Raw genomic sequence first — 17,100 nt, forward strand, 5'->3', positions numbered from 1 at the left:
AGTCATTGAAAGTAAGCATGCATGAGCAGCAGATGTCGAAGGAAGGAAAATGGTCTGTTGGCCTTTGTAGCAAGAAAATTCAAGCACAGAAGCAGGGATGTCTTGCTGCAATTGGTGAAACCATACCTGTGCAGTTTGGTCTCCTTATCTGAGGAAGAATGTTCAGGCTGTGGCAGAAATGGAACAAAGGTTTACCAGACTGATTCCAGGGATTAGAGGACTGACGTATTAAGAGAGACTGGATCAGTTAGGAGTATAATCACTGGAATGTAGAAGAATGAAGTGGAATCTCATAGAAATCTATTAAGTTCTAACTGGACTAAACAGGGAAAATGCAGGAAGAATGTTCCTCTTGCACAGGGGTCACAATCTAAAGATTCATAAAAACAGAAGAACTTAAAGTAGGAATATGCAATTCAGCCCCTTGATCCTGCTCTGCTATTTAATACAATCATGGCTGATCTCATTATGGCCTCAATTCCACTTTCCTGTCAGCTCCCTATAACTTTTTAACCCATTAGTGATTAAAAATCTATCTTCTTCCTAAATTTATTGAATGTTCTGACATCCACTATACCATGGAGTAGTGAATTTGCAGATTTATGAACCTTAGAGAGAAGTAATTCTTCCTCATTTCCTCATTTCTGTTTTAAATCTATAATCCCTTAGACTAAAACTCTGACTTCTCATTTTAGGTTGCCCTACAAAGTAGTAGTTCCAACTACTTTGTCAAATCCTCTATAGCATTTTATATACCTCAATTAGATCTCCTCATCCTTCTAAACTTTAGCGATAAGGCATGGGGAAATTAGGACTGAGATGAGGAAAGGATTCTTTGCCCAGAAAGTGGTGAAACTGTGGAACTCTCTACCACAGAAAGGAGTTGAGACCAACACACTGAATATGTTTACAAAGGAGTCAAATACAGTTCTTACGACTAAAGGGTTCAAAGGATATAGGCGAAAGTGGGAACAGCATACTGAGTTGGATGATCAGCCATAATCATATTGAATGGAGAAGCATGCTTGAGGGCTGAATGTCCTATTCCTATTCCTGACTTTCTATGTTTCTATTAGAATGTTAATTCATTTTTTTAAAATTAGAGTTCCCTGCAGGGCTTTCAAAGGTACCTACAACCAAAGCTCAGCTGACCAAGTCGCTAGACCATGAACCTCTTTAGGTTAAAGCATTGCTCTGTGCAAATTAGTTAAGGATAATGATTTTATGAGGATAAAAAATTACGATATTATGATACATCATATTGAATGCACATTTAAATTAAAATTCAAAGACTCATGCTTTCAAAATGTCTGACTGCTCCCTGTGTATAGTTAAAGGACTGTGTTTACTACCACTGCTTCACTGAAAAAATGAGTGAACCTTGGCATCCATCAGATAAACCAGTTTGCATTGTGATGGTACAGTGAAACAGCATACTTAGGATTTAGAGTGCCAATTCTCTTTCTGAGCAGATCTTTGAACTGTTATGTCTGAGGGCATTGTTTGGCCCACGAGTATTATGCCTAACAACTTCAGTGCATCAAAGGAGAAAAGGTTATTTTCATGCTTTGCATTCTATCTGCCTGAGAGTCTAGCAGTTCACCATTCACTTCTGTCCATTTGTTCAATGTAATAGCATTATATTTAAAGGTGAGTATACTTACCTTGGCACTCATTACATTTTTGACATTTTCTCTCAACAAATGTGCTGGTCTTATACTTCAAAGAAGATGATTTTCTATCACTACACCTCTGCAGCAATGGTCTCTGATGATTTATTTGACAATTTTGAGATTCTTCAAAGCCCTAATTGAACACATTTAGTATCCCATGTTCTTGTACTAGTACTCAACTTTAATGATGACCATGAGGCGTTTAAAACCTTTTGGATTTTGTGGGTGCTACTTCCAGAAATACTCTGAAGCAGAGAATTAACATTACAAACACTAGCGTCCTCTTTGTCAGCATGGGCATGTTTACACTATGGCTAATGTAAACCTGAGTATACCAACTTTGCAAAAGATCTGAATCCAGTATTTTTGAATTTATATCAATAATAAGGCAGGAAAAGACCATGGCATGAACAGTTGCGAAATTCTGAAAATGCGATTGCATTGATGGCAAAGATAAATTAAAAGTTCTGTTTGTATTTACAGAATATACTTATATACATATTTATGAAAAAAATGCCAGATCTACATTATAATTTGTATTTCTAAGCACATTTTTGATTATAATTAAAATGGATTTATCTCAATTGTACTATATCCAATATAATGCTTTTAATGATGACAAGTGTTTCACAAAACAAATGTTTTAACATTACAGTGACTGTAACCTGAGCAAATGGTTGTATATTTCACCAAACTGTGCCGATTACCATGTAGAAGATAGACATAATGTAATGATTCCAGAAGCTTCTTACAGCACCATCATAAATGTGATGAATACTTCATCCTTTGTAATTTCTTTTATTAATAATGGATTTTTTAATGCCAAATTTAAATAGATTCTGTTTACTTCAAATGCCTCAAACTATGGTTAAAGTAAACCCAGAAGCTTAGTTAATTTTACATGCCGACTTGACTTTATAAAGCAGACATTTATTGTGAATACTGCTTTATGTGGAATATCTTGATTCAGCGCTTCGTTGAATTACAACTACTTGGACAGTTGGAGATGCTGTTATCTTCACAATGAGATGAGGAAGTCTTCATTTTTCTTGAGGTCATAGAATGGGGCTGTCATATTTTGAATTGGTGCAAATTTTCACTCTTATTGTGCAGGCCAGGTGGTTAGCCAGGTTAAATGTGGGGTTACGGGGATAGGGTGGGAGCTGGCTCTGAGTGGGATGCTCTTCAGAGAGCTGGTATGGACTCGATGGAACCAATGGCCTCTTTCCATACCGTAAGGAGTCTATGATTGTGTCCTGAATAATGTAACAGTAATTTGGAAGCCTGTATAGTTTTAGATTATGTTCAATATCACCTACTTTAAAATTTCTGCATCTATCAGCACATCTTTTTAACATCTCTTCAGCAGGTCTGTCTCTTTGACAGATCTTAAGTTTCATCACTCGTTCTCCTTGCTGGGCAAGTTTAAACCATGAAGATATGTTTAAAATTTGTATTGTTCATGTAGCTGCTTATTAGTTCAAGAAACATGTACAGTTCTGGTTTACAGCCTTCTCTTTTATTCAAGCAGTACAAATTTTCAAGAATCATTTGACTTTATAGTTGATTTGGGGTAAACATAGAGTTGTAAAAAGCAGGGAATTAAATAGCTTTTCATGAACTGAGTCTGCATTAGATTAAAATGATTTTTACACTTATTGGTAGCACATTAACAGGTAAGTGCTGCTTTAGTCTTTGCAATTTCCATAAACTAGAAAAAGCACAATTAAAGCACAACTAAACAGACATTGGATGGTCATACAGTCATATCAACAGTCATATATTGAGCCACTAATCATAAACTTAATAATATAAAAGCTAAAATAAAATTGGCTTAGTCACCTGCATTATGCTGATTCACTAAGGTAAAATTGGGCAACACAATTGTACACGAGTACATACCCATTATCACACCACTTTGGTTTTAACATACAAAAAAAAGGCTGTGTTGAAAATTAATATGAATGGCAAGGTAAGTACTGTTTGTGACATTTTCCATCTCATGGAACTAGCTGTCATTATTACAATGTGAGCCAATATCAAGAGCCACTCAGTTGGCATGTCAGAAGTCACATGAAACAGGTTTATTTTAAATCACAAGCTTTCAGAGTGCTGTTCCTTTATCAGGTGAAGTCACCCTGTTGGAGTAGAACTTGGTGTTGTGTGACTTCTGACTTTGTCCACTCCAATCCAACACCAGTACCTCCACATCACAGTTCAAATGGATATAGATGTTCCTCATATGTCCTCATGATGTCTATTTGTTTACAAACATTGTGTGGCAGCTGCAGAGTTGCACATACTGCGTGCCACCTATTGAAGCAATGAGATTGAAGGTATACAGTGGGTTGGCAGATTTTGTAGAATCTTCTCCATGAATATGCAATCAGTAACATATACAGCTTTACTATGAACTACTTTGGCAATTGTTGCATCTATTCCAGCATAAAAATTACATTATCACATCCTCCTACCGAACTTAGCAGCAAGAAATAAATGTGTCATGATACTGTTTATGGACATGCTTATCATCAGAAAATAAGTTCCAGTAAAGTAACTTCCAATTGGTAGAAAAAAGTCAGCGACTGAAATATGTATCATCTGTCTGTCCAGAGAGTTTACTGGTGCTAAAATGTTTCATGGAATTAGGAGCAACAAAACTCCTAGGTTTCCAGAGGAGTTCCTAGAGGAGTATCTCATCTGAGATACCATGTACAGCTTTGGTTTTTGTACTTAAGGAAGAATGTACTTGCCAGGGAAGGATGGTTCACTAATCTGAATCCTCATCTGAAGGAATTGTTCTATGAAGAAAAATTGAAAAGACTAAACATAAAGTTCCTAAAGTTGAGAAGAACAAAAACCTTGGCTTTGAGGTGAAAATAATCATGATCTTACTGAATGTCTGAACAAGCTTATTCTGTTGACTTATATTCCTATTTCTTATGATTTCATGTCAGAAACTGCTGCTCTCCAGGTTCATCTAATTTTACTGTAATGCCATGAATCATTTTAGAAGAAAATAACAAATCCCTACCAGATGGAATCAAGGTTAAAATTAATAACTAGAAATGAATTGCTAACTCTTGTCACCTCAAGCAGGAATGTAATTGCACTGTTACACAATTATCCCTGAATCAGTCTTTAATCATATATGAAATAACGAATGAGTTTTAGTTTTTCTATTAAGACCCCAGATAAATTTCAAATTTCAGGTATTTTATGTTCTTGATAACTGCTATGCTTAATTTCATGCTATGCTTAATTTTGCTTTCATGTAGCAATATGTAGAAGTAAACACGGTGAGGATAAATATGTACTAAGAAAACAGAAATCCTTAATTCCTTCTTTTATTTATAAAGAAACTGGGGCTTTACCTTCCAACGTAAATCTCTGTTGTTTGTCATGTAGATAAATGTTCTGAAGGAAAATGTAGATGGTCTGATTATAAAGTTTGTGAATGATACCAAAATTGATGAAGTTGCAGATAGTGAGAAAGATTGTCAAAGGATACAGTGGGTATAGATAGATTGCAAATTTGGGCAGAGAAATGGCAGATGGAGTTTAATCCAGACAAGTGAGGTGCTGCATTTTGGAAGATCAAATTCAGGTGCAAATTATACAATAAATTGCAGAACTGTTAGGATCATTGACATACTGAGAGATCTGGGCATTTAGGTCCACACATCACTGAAAGTGGCAACACAGTTGGGTAAGGTGGTCAAGAATGCATACAGCATGCTTGCCTTCATTGGCCAGGGCATCAAATATAAAACTAGAGAAAGTGAGGACTGCAGAAGCTGGAAATCAGAGTCAAGAGTGTGGTGATGGAAAATGGCAGCAGGTCAGGCAGCATCCGAGGAGCAGGAGAAGGGTCCTCCTGATGAAGGGCTTATGCCTGAAATGTCGATTCTCCTGCTCCTCGGATGCTGCCTGACCTGCTGTGCTTTTCCAGCATCACACTCTCGACACTGACATCAAATATAAAAGTTGGCAAGTTATGTTTCAGCTGTATAAAACTTTAGTTAGGCCATACAGTTTGTTCTCTTATAAGGTGCGTTTCGTCAACATGGTTTATCTGTAACCTGATTGGTGAATTAGGGAATGATCTTTTTAAAATGTGAGCTCCCATTGACTATTATGTGATTTCATTTATGGTCACTCTAGATATTTATTTCACGTCAAGCAAAAGAGATTGGATGACGGGGCAAATTTTTTCTGACCTTGTCAATGTTTTTGATTAGATTAGATTAGATTAGATTACTTACTGTGTGGAAACAGGTGCTTTGGCTCAACAAGTCCACACCGACCCTCTGAAGAGCAACCCACCCAGACCCATTCCCCTACATTTACCCCTTCACCTAACACTACGGGCAATTTAGCATGGCCAATTCACCTAACCTGCACATTTTTTTGGACTGTAGGAAGAAACCGGAGCACCCGGAGGAAATCCATGCAGACACGGGGAGAATGTGCAAACTCCACACAGAAAGTTGCCCAAGACGGGAATTGAACTGTCCGAGGCAGGAAATTATTGCAAGAGAAAAGATTTGAATTTCAAGATTCTCCTTATTCTGGACAATGCATCAAGCCACCCTCCCACCATTGGTGAGGTTTCTGAAAACATCAAAGTGCTACTTTTACCTCTCTCATTTAACCCACGGACCAGGGCGCAATAGCAGCTTTTAGAGCTTATTATTTAAAGCACACATTCAGGAAGCTGATTGCAGCTACGGGAATAATGCGGACAGTGTTAACATTAAGAAGGCTGTTGACATCATTTTGGAGGCTTCAGATAATGTCAGTAAGGACATGCAGTTTGGTGGAATCTTCTCCCAGATTTTCTTCATGATTTTAAAGCTGTTTAACTGTTCAAGGATCAAAGAACATTGTGTCGCTCTTGCATAGCAAGTTGGATTTGAAGAAGTGGAGACTGATCTACAAAACTTGTTGCTGTAGGGGAACTTGAAGCTGGGGATGAAAGCGATGAAGCTCAGGATGCAGCACCATGAAAGTTTTCCAGTTCTCTTTTGTCTTCTATCCTGAGGGAAGTTGAGAAGCAGCCACAGCTCTTAGAAGACAATGCCTAAAATGCAGAATGCAGCAGGATAGCAGTTCGTGGCATAAAGTTTTATCTGGCACTCTATGAACAGTTAGTTTATGAAAGAAGAAAGGTGGCAAAGCAGCAAAAATTAGATGCCTTTTTTAAGCCAAACCTCAAGAAATACTCTGAGGATAATGAACCACAGCCATCCTCTTCTAGACTAAATATTTTCTTTCATTGTAACCCTGCATCCAGTACTGCATCTGAAAGTAACAATGATGCTGATGATGATCCTCAGCCCTTGTCTTAATATAGTACTGTAACTCAGAAAACTCAGAAACCCCTTAAAGTGTTAAATGTTTTGTATTATTTCATTAAAATATATGATGTTAACATTTACTCAGACTGTGCTATCGTTTGTGTTCGGCTAACTACTCTTTTCGTCTTGATTTTTACAGATATTTTTGGAGGCTCGCCCCCAACCCTGTTTTTCCCAAAGGCTCTGTTATTTCTATTGCGTGATTTTCTATAACACAAGGTTGCACAAGAATGCAACTACCGTGGTATAACAGAACAGACTGTATTTGGAATATTGTATGCAGTTCTGATTGCCACACCACTAGAATGATATGGATGCTTTAGAGAGGTTGCAGAGAAGGTTTACCAGGAGGTTGCCTGGTCTGGAGGGATTGAATTATGAGGGGACATTAGATAAACTTGAATTGTTTTCACCAGAAAGGCGGAGGTGGAGGAGTGAGCTGATGGAGATCTACAAAATTATGAGTGGCATAGATGGTGTGGATAGTCAGAAACATATTCCCAGGGTGGAAAGGACAACTACAAGAGTCAGACAACATCAACAGGTTAATTTGAAATCACAAGCTTTAGGAGATTGATATTTTGTGAAACATTGTGGCTTCACCCATGTACTTTAAATTAATAAAGATGTCTCTATATTTCTCGGAGAATTAGTGATCCAGCTCATTCTCATTGTCTGGTATTATTATTTTTAGTTGTCATAAAATTTGTTTAATTTCAGAAATTGCTTTAATTTCAACAATATTATGGATCTAATTTTCAAAACGTATGTTTTAAGTTGAATTCATGATTTAGCAATTGTCTAAGAGCTCACCCACTCTTGCATTATGCATTGTATAACTATTAAAAGATTATTGTCATATATCGTCACCTGGTATTTTATAATTGTCAATGTCCCTGCTTTTTGGCACAGTACAGATAATAAGTAAGGATAAATAAATACATTGAAAATAATTGGAAGCATTGCTCTTCAACAGCATCACCGAATGTTTCACCTCAGGGGTCTGCAACCTCATTCTGCCACAAAATAGAAAACCTAGGAATTCAGATCTTTTGTTAACATCTGTTGCATGTGGCCTTGCCACTAAAAGCTAGTGCTAACTGAATGAAAATGATATACAGTAAATACTTCATAATAATAAGAAAAAAAAGATAGGGAAGCATGAGGGTAAAAGGGAAAGGAATGGAATAGGTAGGAGTGTATGATCATATTTCAACCAGCAGATAAAGGTCATAGTTTTCCAAAATGTATTCTTCGAATGTGAAAATCACTGGCAAGACCAGTATTTACTGCTCAATTAGTTTGAGAAGGTGAAGGTGATGACCTTTATTCTGCAGTCCATGTGGTGTAGGTACATATACAGTACTTATTAACTGTTGATCATTTAACAGGTGTCTCTTAAAAAAAAGAGATCAAAATTAAAATATTTGTTGTATTGACTGTTAAATAAATTACTCTACTTGAATCTAATCAGAACGTAAAAGGCTCAAAGGGTAGATTATTTTGCCTTGTAGTGGTATGGTAGCTGATTGCAACCACCATGCAATGATATGGAAATGCTAAAAAGTATGACAAGCTCTGCTGCAGTTCTGTAAAAGCTTGTTACAGTGTCATTCAGTGGCAAGACCCTGGTATTGCAGTCATTTTTATGAGTTTCAAGGAAAATTTCATGTTGGGAAGTGAAAGAAAAATATAGTGCAAAAATGGAATAAAAAGGCACAATAAAATTAATGAGAGTTAAAATAAATGTTTTCCTCAAAATTAGATGTAAATATTGGCTTTTGAGTTGGGTATTGAGAAATAAATACTTTTCTTCTTATTATCCCTCAACCAGAACAACAAAAATATCTGATAATAACTTTTGTTGCTGCTTGTGGGACCTTGTGATGTAAACTTTGGGTTCCTACATTACAATACGGTATTTAGTATGGCCTGGAATTTCATTATGATGTTGGGAGTGCAGAGTTAGAACAGTTCCTGGCTCTGCAAAACCAAACAAGGAAAAAGTGCCCAGAAGCTGAATTTTCATTTTGAGGTGACAGAGTTCTCTGGGAATTGGGCCGAATGATCCTGGAAGGAGTGTTGAAGCTGTCAGGTGTAGTGGGAGACTGGGCAGAAGGACTACCTTAGGGCTTTGGCACTGTGTGGTGTTTTGAAGAAAGATGTACCCAAACGTACCTATGCATCAATCATTGGCAGACTTCAAGACCAATGCTGAGATGACTTAAAGTTCCTAATTGCCGATTGCAGACTTCTTTTAAATAACTCACAGTGACTGGGGGCAGGAGAAGATCGGTGAAGGTGAAGCTCAGAGAGAGAGAGAGAGAGAGATAGGTAGATAGATATAGAGAGAGAGTAGGCAGACAAAGGGATAGGTAAAAAATAAACCAAAGAAGAGAAGCTTAATAGATGATAATGGACACTATGAAACAGTGAAATTGGGTTAGCTGTACTGCAAGTAGCCCGTGTCACGATAGGAAAAAGGGTGTGGAGGTGGGTAAAAACTATCAAAGGACATATCAGATTTTAAAATTATTGAACTCAATATTGAGTCCTGAAGGCTGCAAAGTCCCTAAGTGAAAAATAAAATGCAGTTCCTCCAGCTTGTGCTGAGCATCGCTGGGGCACTGCAGCAAGCCAGAGACAGAGTTTGGCATGGGAACACAGTAATGTTTTGAAGTGACAGGTAACTGGAAGCTCAGGGTCATTTTTATGGATATTGTTAATCACAGTCCCACTTCAAAGGGTCTGTAACTAGGTGAAGCTGTCAAACAAACTGTGAAATGGCAGGAACCATACTGTGATAAGGTAATGTAATGAATGGGCAGTTATAACATATATTTGGTAAAGAAAGCAAATCTGTCATTAAAAAGAGACCTAAGGAGACTTGCAATGATTCCCAAAGACCCATGACTTTCCTTGTGAATTTGTAAGAAGGGATTGATGAATGGCATAGGGGAATCATGGGTTTCTTAGCTTAAAACTGAAAGCTGCTAAAACTTGAGAACAATTTGTCTTTCTTGAGGAGATCTTAAGAAATGAGGAGATCATATCAAGATATGTGGAGTATTTAGTGAGATCAGGCAAAGAGACAGGCAGTCATATGAAAAGGTTAAGAGAAGATGATGTCTGAGAAGGGACATGGAGTCATAGAGTCATAGAGATATACAGCATGGAAACAGGCCATTCGGTCCAACCTGTCAATGCCGACCAGATATCCCAAACCAATCTAGTCCCACCTGCCAGCAGCCAGCCCATATCCCTCCAAACCCATCCTAATCATATACCCATCCAAATGCCTCTTAAATATTGCAATTGTACAAGCCTCCACCACTTCCTCTGGCAGCTCATTCCACACATACCACCCTCTGCATGAAAATGTTGCCCCATAGGTCTCTTTTATATCTTTCCCCTCTCACCCTAAACCTATGCCCTCTAGTTCTGGACTCCCCAACCCCAGGGAAAAGATTTTGTCTATTTGTCCTATCCATGCCCCGCATAATTTTGTAAAGCTCGATAAGGTCACCCCTCAGCCTCTGACGCTCCAGGGAAAACAGCCGCAGCCTGTTCAGCCTCTCCCTGTAGCTCAGATCCTCCAACCCTGGCAACATCCTTGTAAATCTTTTCTGAATCTTTTCAAGTTTCACAACATCTTTCCGGTAGGAAGGAGACCAGAATTGCATGCAATATTCCCACAGTGGCCTAACCAATGTCCTGTACAGCTGCAACATGACCTCCCAACTCCTGTACTCAATACTCTGACCAATAAAGGAAAGCATACCAAATGCCTTCTTCACTATCCTATCTACCTGCGATTCCACTTTCAAGGAGCTATGAACCTGCACTCAAAGGTCTCTTTGTTCAACAATACTCCCTAGGACCTTACCATTAAGTGTATAAGTCCTGCTACGATTTGTTTTCCCAAAATGCAGCACCTCGCATTTATCTGAATTAAACTCCATGTGCCACTTCTCAGCCCATTGGCCCATCTGGTCAACATCCTGTTGTAATCTGAGGTAACCCTCTTCACTGTCCACTACACCTCCAATTTTGGTGTCATCTGCAAACTTACTAACTGTAACTCTTATGCTTGCATCCAAATCATTTATGTAAATGACAAAAAGTAGAGGGCCCAGAACCGACCCTTGTGGCACTCCACAAGTCACAGGCCTCCAGTCTGAAAAACAACTCTCCACCACCACCCTCTGTCTTCTACCTTTGAGCCAGTTCTGTATCCAAATGACTAGTTCTCCCAGTATTCCATGAGATCTAACCTTGCTAATCAGTCTCCCATGGGGAACCTTGTCGAACACCTTACTGAAGTCCATATAGACCACATCTACTCTCTACCCTCATCAATCTTCTTTGTTGCTTCTTCAAAAAACTCAATCAAGTTTATGAGACATGATTTCCCACCAGAAAGGCATGTTGACGATCCCGAATCAGTCCTTGCCTTTCCAAATACATGTACATCCTGTCCCTCAGGAGTCCCTCCAACAACTTGCCCACCACTGACATCAGGCTCACCGGTCTATAATTCCCTGGCTTGTCTTTACCACCCTTCTTAAACAGTGGCACCACGTTTGCCAACCTCCAGTCTTCCGGCACCTCACCTGTGACTATCAATAATACAAATATCTCAGCAAGAGGCCCAGCAATCACTTCTCTAGCTTCCCACAGAGTTCTCGGGTACACCTGATCAGGTCCTGGGGATTTATCCACCTTTAACCTTTTCAAGGCATCCAGCACTTCCTCCTCTATAATCTGGATAATTTGCAAGACGTCACCATCTATTTCCCTACAGTCTATACCTTCTGTATCCTTTTCCACAGTAAATACTGATGCAAAATATTCACTTAGTATCTCGCCCCATTTTCTGTGGCTCCACACAAAGGCCGCCTTGCTGATCTTTGAGAGGCCCTATTCTCTCCTAGTTACCCTTTTGTCCTTAACATATTTGTAAAAACCCTTAGGATTCTCCTTAATTCTATTTGCCAAAGCTATCTCATGTCCCCTTTTTGGCCTCCTGATTTCCCTCTTAAGTATACTCCTACTTCCTTTATACTCTTCTAAGGATTCACTCGATCTATCACGTCTATACCTGATATATGCATCCTTCTTTTTCTTAACCAAACCCTCAATTTCTTCAGTCATACAACATTCCCTATACCTACCAGTCTTCCTTTTCACCCTGACAGGAATATACTTTCTCTGGATTCTCGTTATCTCATTTCTGAAGGCTTCCCATTTTCCAGCCGTCCCTTTACCTGTGAACATCTGCCTCCAATCAGCTTTCGAAAATTTAGAATAGATTAGATTAGATTAGATTAGATTACAGTGTGGAAACAGGCCCTTCGGCCCAACAAGTCCACACCGACCCGCCGAAGCGCAACCCACCCATACCCCTACATTTACCCCATACCTAACACTACGGACAATTTAGCATGGCCAATTCACCTGACCTGCACATCGTTGGACTGTGGGAGGAAACCGGAGCACCCGGAGGAAACCCACACAGACACGGGGAGAACGTGCAAACTCCACACAGTCAGTCGCCTGAGGCAGGAATTGAACCCAGGTTTCTGGCGCTGTGAGGCAGCAGTGCTAACCACTGTGCCACCGTGCCGCCCAGTTCTTGCCTAGTACCGTCAAAATTGGCCTTTCTCCAATTTAGAACTTCAACTTTTAGATCTGGTCTATCCTTTTCCATCACTATTTTAAATCTAATAGAATTATGGTCGCTGGCCCCAAAGTGCTCCCCCACTGACACCGCAGTCACCTGCCCTGACAGAGATTATCTAATCCAGCTGTAAAAGCTGGCCAGGTGGACTTTTGTAAAGCATAAATTGATTGCTTAAATATTGTAGTGGTAGAATTGTTCGTTTCAACAAGACATCCTACTCTCAAGACATCTTTTGTTTGCAGAGCAAGCCTACCCTTTCATCTGGTGGTGAGAATGGAATATGCCATTTCAGAAGCGTATCACAGAGGAGATTATTCAAGAGGTGTACCTCTTATTTATTTTATGTCTTATTTTATCAGGTATACTGTGGAAATATTTACTTCAAAATTGTGGTACTGTTAATTTACGTGGGTATCAGAGAACCAAAGACTGGAAACATGAAGCATAATTCCACAGTTTGCAATAACAGCCATTTTTAAGTTTTGGAATTTTACGGCAGTCTATTTTGTGCAGAAATCTCAGAAGAATCATTCGAGCACCATGATGAAATATCTTCTCAACAATGAGATAGTGATTACTTTAACTGAATCTAAGTGCCGAGAGCCACAAACTGCAATGCCATAAAATTGAATGAGTGGAGTCTCCACTCATTCTCAGGATCTGTTCCATTCAGTATACCTGTGGGAGCAATCTTTGGACTCCAGAAGCCATCAAAGTTGCAGAATTTGATTTCAATTTTCAAACCCACCACTTAAGGAAGACAATCTTCAATCAAGTCAGACCTGCAATGATAGTGGAAATTGATCTTGTTTTTCATCTTAATATGTAACTTTTATCTTACTCACTTAAAATCTTTACATCTGTGTTGCATCTAATAACATTATAATTTTTTAACGTAAATACTTTCCAACAATACATGTTTTATGAATTAAAAATAAAGTTGTGCTATGGATTATTTTCATATTAAAGCACTCAAAAACTGAAAAAGCTCTACAAACAAGATAGTACCAATTCTTAGATCACTGACCACTCTGAGGGTACCTGATTTATGGTCATGACTAGAGGATTGTAAACAGCACTAATCCAACAATGGTAACCCTCAGGTTCATGCCAATAGGCAGAATGAAATAGCAAGTAGTTTTTAAAAATGGGCCAAAACATTTTCAATTAATGAAAGGGTTGGAGGTTCAAACACCTTCACATCTCAAGAGCTCCATTTTACAGTTTCTCTTGTTTTTTGACAAATGCATTTGCCACTAACCTTTGATAACTGTGTTGGCAGTTCTAATAAGTTCAATGTGAATGAGCTTCTGCATTTTTTTATGCACATTCCTGTCTACTTTTGATAAGTCAAACACACACTTTACCTCTCCCAAAAGGCAGTTCAATGCCACCAAAAGGTGTCCTAGCTCCACATCCTAAGGGGTACCTTACTTCTCAAAAAATATATTCTTGATATAAAGACAAATCCAAAAGCTTTAGATGTGCCCTAAACCAGACCTAATTTGTGCACATGACTTTTCACATATGTGGATCACCAAATCAGTTATAATTGGAGGCCACTGCTGCTTTCACCATTTCCTCTTCCATGCCTAAAATAGAGAATGCTGTGTTTGGGTTTGGGATGTGGTGGGGAAGCTTATGGGTTTAGGGGTCCTTAGCCACTTTCACAATGATGAAGAGATTCTCTTTCATTTCAAAGATCCAGGCCTATGTTTCAAAGGTATTTAATTGGCTGGTGTTACGATGCGGAGTAAACCCTCTTGCTTAATTTAAACAAACAATACTGAAAAGATTTATCCCATGCAGTAATCTGTGAAAATTCAAGACACCAAGAACTATTTAAATAAAAACTAACAACTTTATTTCTTAAAGTATAACAGAGAATAATTAACTAACAACTATTTACAACTCCTTCCTCGAACCTATCTTTTACTTTCCCTTCTATAACACGAGTCTGATAAACCCCACCCGATTAAGATTTATGAAAAACTGAATTTTTCAAAACCAACCAGCTGTCGGATCTTCTATTTGGATCTTGATGTGTCTTCTTTTTTTCTTCTTAGGGAGTATGCTTCACCAGTTACAGATTGACAAAGGTACCTTTAAGAGAGCTATTTTTCGGGCAGTCTGTACATGCTGGTGGTGTGGCAATTTCTCCTCACAACGCTTTCCCCGGTCTTATATACCCAAAGCATTGGATTGTGTCATTGGCTTTTAAGATTGTCAATATACTAAATTCAAACTTGATTGGAATTTGGTATTTTTCGGGGATAATTTAAACTGATTGGCCTAATTTGAATCTGTTTTTTGTCTCCAGGCAACCAGCTAATTGAGTTGTTCAACCAAATGTTACTCTTTTTTCAGAACACTTGGTACTGTCAGGTAGTTCTACTAGCTTTTAAATTTCTTAAAGATACATTACACCCACACCTTCATAACAGCTGGAAAGTGCTTTGGAGCATCCTAACGTCATGAAAGCTCTTAAAAGAATTACAAGTGTATATTTTTCTATTATATAGTTGCTAATTAATGACTAACTTGAAACTGAAAACTTCGGAAAGTGTACAATTGAACACAATGCTTTATTCACGATAGTGGGAGCTGATAGCCAGATGTAGGTTCCTCCTCCCATAAAGCAAATTACAGTCACTAAAAAAAGTTTATTTCCGATATTAGTTATGTATCTTAAGAACATGAAACCCTTTAATCTTTATTGTTACACTATAAACATGAAGAGCTGATTCAATTCAGGATAATATAAAGTTGGATTAAATTTGTCGATGCTAATTGATGTTCTTAAAAAAAACTAGATGTGGCTGATCCAGATTCTAATAAACAAAAATTATGCAACTGACTGGACTTGTGTTCCTAAAATGTTAACTGTTAAAATTCAAATTCTAATCTCTCAGAAAACCCTGGACCCTTTCCTATTAGCTCCCAAAGTACGACACTCCTCCCATTGAGATCAATGCCATGATCCTGTAAAATATGGACCATTTTATGTACCTTGGGTGCCTCCTTTTGATGAAGGCAGACAGATGATGACATTCATTAGCACCTTCATTGTGCCAGCTGAGCTTATGATGTTTTGAGAAATGTATTTGAAAACAATATTGGTGAAGCGGGATCTCAAACTTGAAATTAAGATCATGATTTGCTGACCACTAGTGAACACAATGCTCTTCTATGCTTTCAAGTCATAGAGAGTATATAAGAAGCACTTGAGAGCACTGTTGAAGTACCATCAATGGATCATTTGCAAGATCCTCCAAATCCAGTGGCAAGGAAGGCGGTCCAGTAGCAATGTCCTGTCTGAAATCAATATATCCAGCATCAAGGCACTAATCAGACCCAGTGCAGCTGCAGACATTTTGTTTGTAAGAGAAACAGCTGAACATTTTGTTTGTGAGATAAACAGCAGACATTTAAGAAGAATTTTTTAAGTGTGTACAATACAAATTTCTGATTCAGTATGTGGATGCACCTACTAGGCAAAGTGCAAAACTTGGCTTACTTTTTGGAAATAAGGCAGGGCAGGTGACTGAGGTGTCAGTGGGGGAGCACTTTGGGGCCAGCAACCATAATTCTATTAGATTTAAAATAATGATGGAAAAGGATAAACCAGATCTAAAAGTTGAAGTTCTAAATTGGAGAAAGGCCAATTTTGACGGTATTGGGCAAGAACTTTCGAAAGCTGATTGGGGGCAGATGTTCACAGGTAAAGGGATGGCTGGAAAATAGGAAACCTTCAGAAATGAGATAACGAGAATCCAGTGAAAGTATATTCCTGTTAGGGTGAAAGGAAAGGCTGGTAGGTATAGGGAATGCTGGATGACTGAAGAAATTGAGGGTTTGGTTAAGAAAAAGAAGGATGCATATGTAATGTATAGACGTGATAGATCGAGTGAATCCTTAGAAGAGTATAAATGAAGTAGGAGTATCCTTAAGAGGGAAATCAGGAGGGCAAAAAGGGGACATGAGATAGCTTTGGCAAATAGAATGAAGGAAAATCCAAAGGGTTTTTACAAATACATTAAGGACAAAAGGGTAACTAGGGAGAGAATGGGGCTCCTCAAAGATCAGCAAGGCGGCCTTTGTGTGGAGCTGCAGAAAATGGGCGAGATACTAAATGAGTATTTTGCATCAGTATTTGCTGTGGGAAAGGATATGGAAGATATAGACTGTAGGGAAATAGATGGTGACATCTTGCAAAATATCCATATTACAGAGGAGGAAGTGCTGGATGTCTTGAAACGGGTAAACGTGGATAAATCCCCAGGACCTGATCAGGTGTACCCGAGAACTCTATGGGAAGCTAGAGAAGTGATTGCTGGGCCTCTTGCTGAGATATTTGTATCATCGATAGTCACAGGTGAGGTGC

This window comes from Chiloscyllium plagiosum, unplaced genomic scaffold (genome assembly GCF_037043375.1).
Source record: "Chiloscyllium plagiosum isolate Xiang-an unplaced genomic scaffold, Cpla_swu_hap1 HiC_scaffold_23, whole genome shotgun sequence".
Lineage (NCBI taxonomy): Eukaryota > Metazoa > Chordata > Chondrichthyes > Orectolobiformes > Hemiscylliidae > Chiloscyllium > Chiloscyllium plagiosum.